Below are 6,000 nucleotides of genomic sequence, written 5' to 3' on the forward strand. Positions count from 1 at the left end.
AATGCCTTTTGGTAATTCTCTTAGTTATACTACTTGAAACTATATGCTGCCATTTGGTTGGTTTTTGTGACAAAAAATTGACTTTGTATGCATCTTTAAGCATTGTTTTTTGCAGATCTTGTATGACATAAGAACTGACAAGCCGCTGTTGGTAAAGGACCACCAGAACAGCCTGCCTATCAAATCTATTGCTTTCCACATAGGCCTGGATGTATATAGTACTCTCCATAGACAGCAAGATTCTCAAACTCTGGCACAGAGACTGTAGGTACATGTAGGAACATTGCATTTATTTTCTAAAGGTTACATATCATATGTAATAATTTTGAGTATTCCAATTTCAGGGTAAACCTTGTACTTCCATTGAGCCTGGTGTGAAACTGAATGACCTGTGTGTTTTCCCAGACTCTGGGCCATTGTTTTTGGCCAACAAGGCTCCTAAAGTGCTCACATACTATATACCTGTAAGTAAACTGTTTGTGTTAGAACTGTACATCAGCTTCTGGAAATGGATTTATGTCTCCTCATTAACCCAAGCCAAAGGATAAGTAAAGGACAAACTCAAATATAGTGTTCGAAATTTGGCTGGTAGCGGCCGCTTTTATTGAAAGGTCCCTCTAGCAAGGAATGGTGTTATATAGCATTAGATAATGTTAATTAGTTAAAATTACGTAATGTTATATCATAAAAATAAATATCAAAACAAATAGTGCAAATATTTTCATTTGTGGGGTTGCAAAGAGGCCAACAATTGCAACCAGAAAAAGAGTGAAAAATACAAACCAAAATAACATAAGTCAAAATAATGCAAGCCAAAATACATTTATGTTAATATGTGTGTCAGCTTCTTGGAAATGGATTTTTAAATTTTTCTTTTTTTTCTTTTTATGTCACATTCACAAGTTTTGCAAACAAATGTGCTGGTATTTAAAGATAAACAGGAACTTTCTTGGCAATTTCATCTTGAAAAGAAATGGGTCTAGAACATTGTTATCATACATGTTTCTCAAAAATTGTCTTGATTGCTGATTAAGCAGGTAGTTTTGGTGTTAGAATAAATTTAGACTAAAAAATTTGTCCTGAATGCCGATGAAGTGGGCAGTTTTGGTGTGAGAATAAAACATAAGTGGGTCTTCAAATGATTAAAAGAATGCATTCGATTTTCATCACTTATATATTCACTGGGCCCTGCACCTAATGTAAGTGGTGTTCCTTCCTGGACAATCTTACAGAAGAGTTAGAAGAAAAGGATGCTCCTCAAGGTAATTAAAGGCCTGTATTTATGTGCTTACAATGTGCATTGTTAACATATTAGTATGTAACAAAGTACCGCCAGAAAGTTAATTTTAGCTGACATTTAAAAACAAAAACATTTACTTCAATTTAATTCATTCAGCATCATTAGCTCCAAATCAGTGACAGGAAATGAAAATTGCCTTATAACAAATGCATAATTTAAATGAAATATTGTGAAGATCATGTGTTGAATAATTACTGTTGCACAAGGTAACATTTCCCTAAGAAAAAGTTTGCTTGAATATTTAATGTAATTATTTGCAAGTATCCTCAGATATGGCGATTTGTATGACCAAGGCGGCTGCTCATTCCCTTGGTTCTGTAAATTATCTGCTGTTAAAAGTGCTCTGTGTGAACCGACAATCTCATCGTGCAACCTAAAATTGTTTCTAAGGTGCCCCATATCAAATGACAGTCAAGTGTTTTCCGGATTAATTATTCCTTTATTTGATCTGGTTCAGATTTTTCATCAAAAACGACCATTGGTGTTTTGGCACCAGTGTGGTATCCACTCCAAATACTGATGCTGTCAATGACCCTAGTCACTTTAGAAGTGGCACACACCTTGTTGTAGGCCTCCTCAGGATGTCTGTAAACTCTGTTTTGACCAGTTAAGGAGTACATGTGAAATTTGAGCTCAATAAAGAATGCCACTCGGTTTCAGAGTCCTACCCAAAAACAGTCATGGTCCTCAATTCATAATAGAAACAGACAACACTGTTTTGCTGTTTACAGTGGCTTCTTCAGAGGTTGTCTGGTATCCTAACCTGCTGAAACCAGTACAGTGTTGGCTAAGAGCCTCGAAAAATGCATTTTGGTGACAATTTGCCCCTCATTCTGAATGAACTGGTTGGCTTTTGTTTAGTTGCAGAGCATATCCAGAAGGACAGTGAGTCCTGTACCCTGGTGATAAGATGTCGATACATTGGGCGTGGCCTCTCTGTAGGTACATCAGTCTGGGCATAACTCTATAAAACTGTGTGGACCATTCCGTTTGACAAAATGATCTGGTTGTCAATGTCTGTCTTTTTCGCACCATTCTGGCACAGATGAAAAAATTTGTAAAACACTGTTTAACTCATTTTATGCACTGCAAAACTGACCACTTGCATGCAAAATTTCAAATTCTGCGATGCTGTAGTTGCCGACATATGGATGCTTTTTTGACAGAACCATGCTTAGCCAAAGCCAAGCTTTGACCAGCCCAAAGGAGCTCTGCCAACATTAAATCACTGAATATTACAGTGCAACAGACTTGGTAGTCAGTTAATTGGTATCGACACAGTTGACTTCACACTTCTCCAGTCAGATATCTTATATGAGATCCGAGTTTTTTGAAAAAAAGAATTCATTTTTACCTAAGTATACCTTTGAAACTGAAATATTCCACATTAAATGTCAAGTCTGTATGTGTTTGCAGAAAGAGACTTTAAACTTACTTGGAGATTCCAGTTTGTTCAGCAATCCTGATTTCCAAATGGATCCAGAAAGGATAAAAGGAAAAGACAAGAGAAACAAGAGAGACTTGCCCAGCAATTTGAAGAAATAAATGTAAGTTTGGTTAGCATTTATATGCTGGTTGATTTTTATTGTCTTCGCTAAAACTGTTTCCTGTTGTAGTTCCCTTTTTAAATTTACTACTTATGTCTTATTTGTCATTTAGCATCTAATGTTAATGTTAATGGCATTTGGTTGGTTTTTGTGACAAAAAATTGACTTTGTATGCATCTTTAACTTATTGAAAATCTAAAGCCTGCTGAAGGTTCTGTGTTTTGTAGTTTTTTATAGGACTAAAACTGTAAGTTTTCAGCAAAACACAATTGAAATAACTTATTTTCTCCCGATGGATGCTTGACCTGACTGTACGTATTTATGCAAATTATTGCATGTGTGCAATGTATTTTCTTACCAATATAACAGATAAATAAGTAAAATGAATAGGCAGACAGATGATTACTACAATTTGTTTTTCTTTAGGATGAGTTGGAGGGCAGACCAAGCAGTGAGGACAGCAGTTCAGATGACAAACACACCTGGACCAAGGGGTTAAAAAAAACAGCAGAATCAGCTCTCAGAAGGAGCAAAGGCAAAGAAAAAGAGAGAACGAGAAGAAAGAGAGCTCAAACCAAAATGCTATGAAATCAAGGGAGAAGAATTTCACAATTTCAAAAGAAAAAAGAAGACATTGAGCAAGTAAGTTGATTGAAAAATCAGGTGATTATCTGCTCCTGCATCTTATTTTAAATGTGGGGATAATATCATTTCAATAAAAGTAAGAGATGTTTGTTTGTATATTCCTAACCCAGTTAACCTTGATAGTGCATTAATATCTTACTTGTCTGGTTTTCTGAAAATTAAAAAAAAAAACTGAAAACTTTCTCATCTTTTTCTTGAAACAAAAGACATATTCTGCAAAAAAAAAAAAAAAAAAAAAAAAAAAAAAAAAAAAAAAAAAAAAAAAAAAAAAAAAAAAATTCACTCTTTCATTACAAACTAAGATTGGAATATTTTACTATAGACTTGATTACTTTTGCTGATTAAGTGCCTATGAAAGAATATAAATAATTGAGATGTTTTTGTGTACACTTTTATCTCAGAAAATCTTTGGCAGAGCGTGTAGCAGATGAAGATTCAAGTGGTGTTGTTTACCATATGCATGTTGGATCCTCTCTAGGGGCCAGTGTTCGCCCTCAAGAAGGTAATTGTGGTGTCATCATGGAATAAGCTGTAATGATTGTAAATGTTGAATTTATCATCATGCATAGGTAAAACAATGTTGAAATACCTTATTACTTACTATATGCTAGTATGTAGCTAGTATGTGAGTGAAAATAAAGAATAATGTCCATCTTATAATTTTAGAATGAAAAAGAAAAGCATAAAAGGCATGAGGCAATAAAACACCATGCAGAGAGAAGAAAACTGAGAAGATCCACATAGGGACATTGCCAGCAAACAGAAGCCCAAAGCAAAGTTCTGGATGGGGAAGAAATAGTATCTTGATGGCATGAGCAGTGTTAAGTCAGACACTTGGAACAGAAATATTGGAAGAAATTGTAGAAAGGAATTTGGGATGCATATTTTGAATGAGAGAAATCCTTTAGTTCACTTAGGAGATTCACAACTTGAGCATGCACTAAAGCTGATCCTGAAGTTGGACAAGGGTAAGTCATCTTAATCTGTACATTGTTAGGAAGAATACTTCAACCAGACCTATATTTCAAAGGCCCTGGACTGCTTCAATTGTCAAGAGCATCAGGGGCATGAATTGGTCAGCTTTTGAAGAGCATGAAAGTGATGGACCAGATACTTCCCTAACATCCTCATTCACCATATCATGTGCATACATCTAAAATAGGGGCCATATGGTATTGCTCCAGAGCTCTTGTTCATTCATGGGGTTTGGAAGTCCTTAAATTTCCTCATGATTGTGTCTTTTGCCACACAGTCTACATAATAATTTCTTTTTATGTTCAATCTTCTTTGGGGTTTTTGAAGTAGTCTTATTAGGCTAGATGCTACAGGCCTGAATTTTTAAAAAATTTCCTCTGCAATCTACATGTATTGTGATAGACAGATATTTGAAGGTTTATTTTAGGGTGGTGGTCTTATAAAACCAATATGGTGTGACAATGAAAGAGGGCACTAAAGTCAGCAAAAGGTGCAAAAAATGGACAAATTAGCTTAGAAGTTCATTTTTATTGACAATTACATAAATTCGAAAGTGATTTGAACCCTGAAAATCTATGAATAAACAGACATTGTCACTTTAAATAAAATCCCTAAGCAGGCAAGCTAAGGGACAAATAATCATTTTATAATCATAAGTGAAGCAGCTAGTCTTACTGCCTTTCTTTACTACTGTGCCAGATATGCTTTTTTTTAGATATATTTATTCTCCCAGAAAGAAAATGTTGTTACAAAATATGTAAATTCTCTCACTCACTCACTCACTCCCCATTCATTCATCTTCTTTCTGAAACAATTGTATTAATGATACCTATTTTTTGTTAAACTTTTCTTTCTCACCATTTACTAATGGGCCTGAATTTTTCTACTTCAAAATATCACCTTATCATTTTTTCCAATTCATTAAAATTTAACTTAGCTTCTTCACTTCTCTTCATATATATATATATAATATTTTACAATAAGTATTATTTGATTTAAAGCCATCTTGTTAGCACTCAATAATATAATGTCACGACTACTTAGTTCAATTATTGTTCTTGTAGATTCATTTAACCATCTTATTAATCTATCCTATAGAAACTGAACAAGCACACATTCATAAAAAAGAAGTTCAATACTTTCTAGTTTTGTTTTACAAAATGTACATACTTTAAGCCTCGGTCACAACTGGATGCACAAATTTCAAGATCGTATGTTCTCTTCAATTTATGGCGCTTTCAAGTTTGGCAACAAGTGGAATTTCTATCATTGTTGTGGTACTATTGACGGTAAGTACATCGAGTATAAAGTCCTTTACTAGTAAAAAAAATCACATAGTACAAAGTCTTTACTCGGCATTGTTATCTTCTTCTGTGTCCACCAGGGTTTCTGGTGTGGACAGGGGGTGTGGTTTAGAAGTATTGAGTACCTTCACAAAGTTGTCTGTCCAGGGAGGCATGCTGCTTACATCCGTTGACTGAGGGCGTGGTGTCTGTGTAATGTTAAACGCTATTAAATATTATATGTGCCAAA

The 6,000-nt window shown here is 34.7% G+C and overlaps 1 long non-coding RNA gene across 1 annotated transcript; it reads left to right on the forward strand.

The window, feature by feature from the left end:
• Positions 1 to 2,737: 2,737 nt before the first annotated feature.
• LOC106177552 (uncharacterized) lies at positions 2,738 to 5,470 on the forward strand. The gene is made up of 4 exons (XR_015331920.1): positions 2,738 to 2,847; positions 3,274 to 3,489; positions 3,894 to 3,994; positions 4,159 to 5,470. It is a non-coding gene; the product is annotated as an uncharacterized LOC106177552 (long non-coding RNA).
• Positions 5,471 to 6,000: the final 530 nt, after the last annotated feature.

This window comes from Lingula anatina, chromosome 1, assembly GCF_051362555.1.
Source record: "Lingula anatina isolate TDL-2025a chromosome 1, LinAna3.0, whole genome shotgun sequence".
Lineage (NCBI taxonomy): Eukaryota > Metazoa > Brachiopoda > Lingulata > Lingulida > Lingulidae > Lingula > Lingula anatina.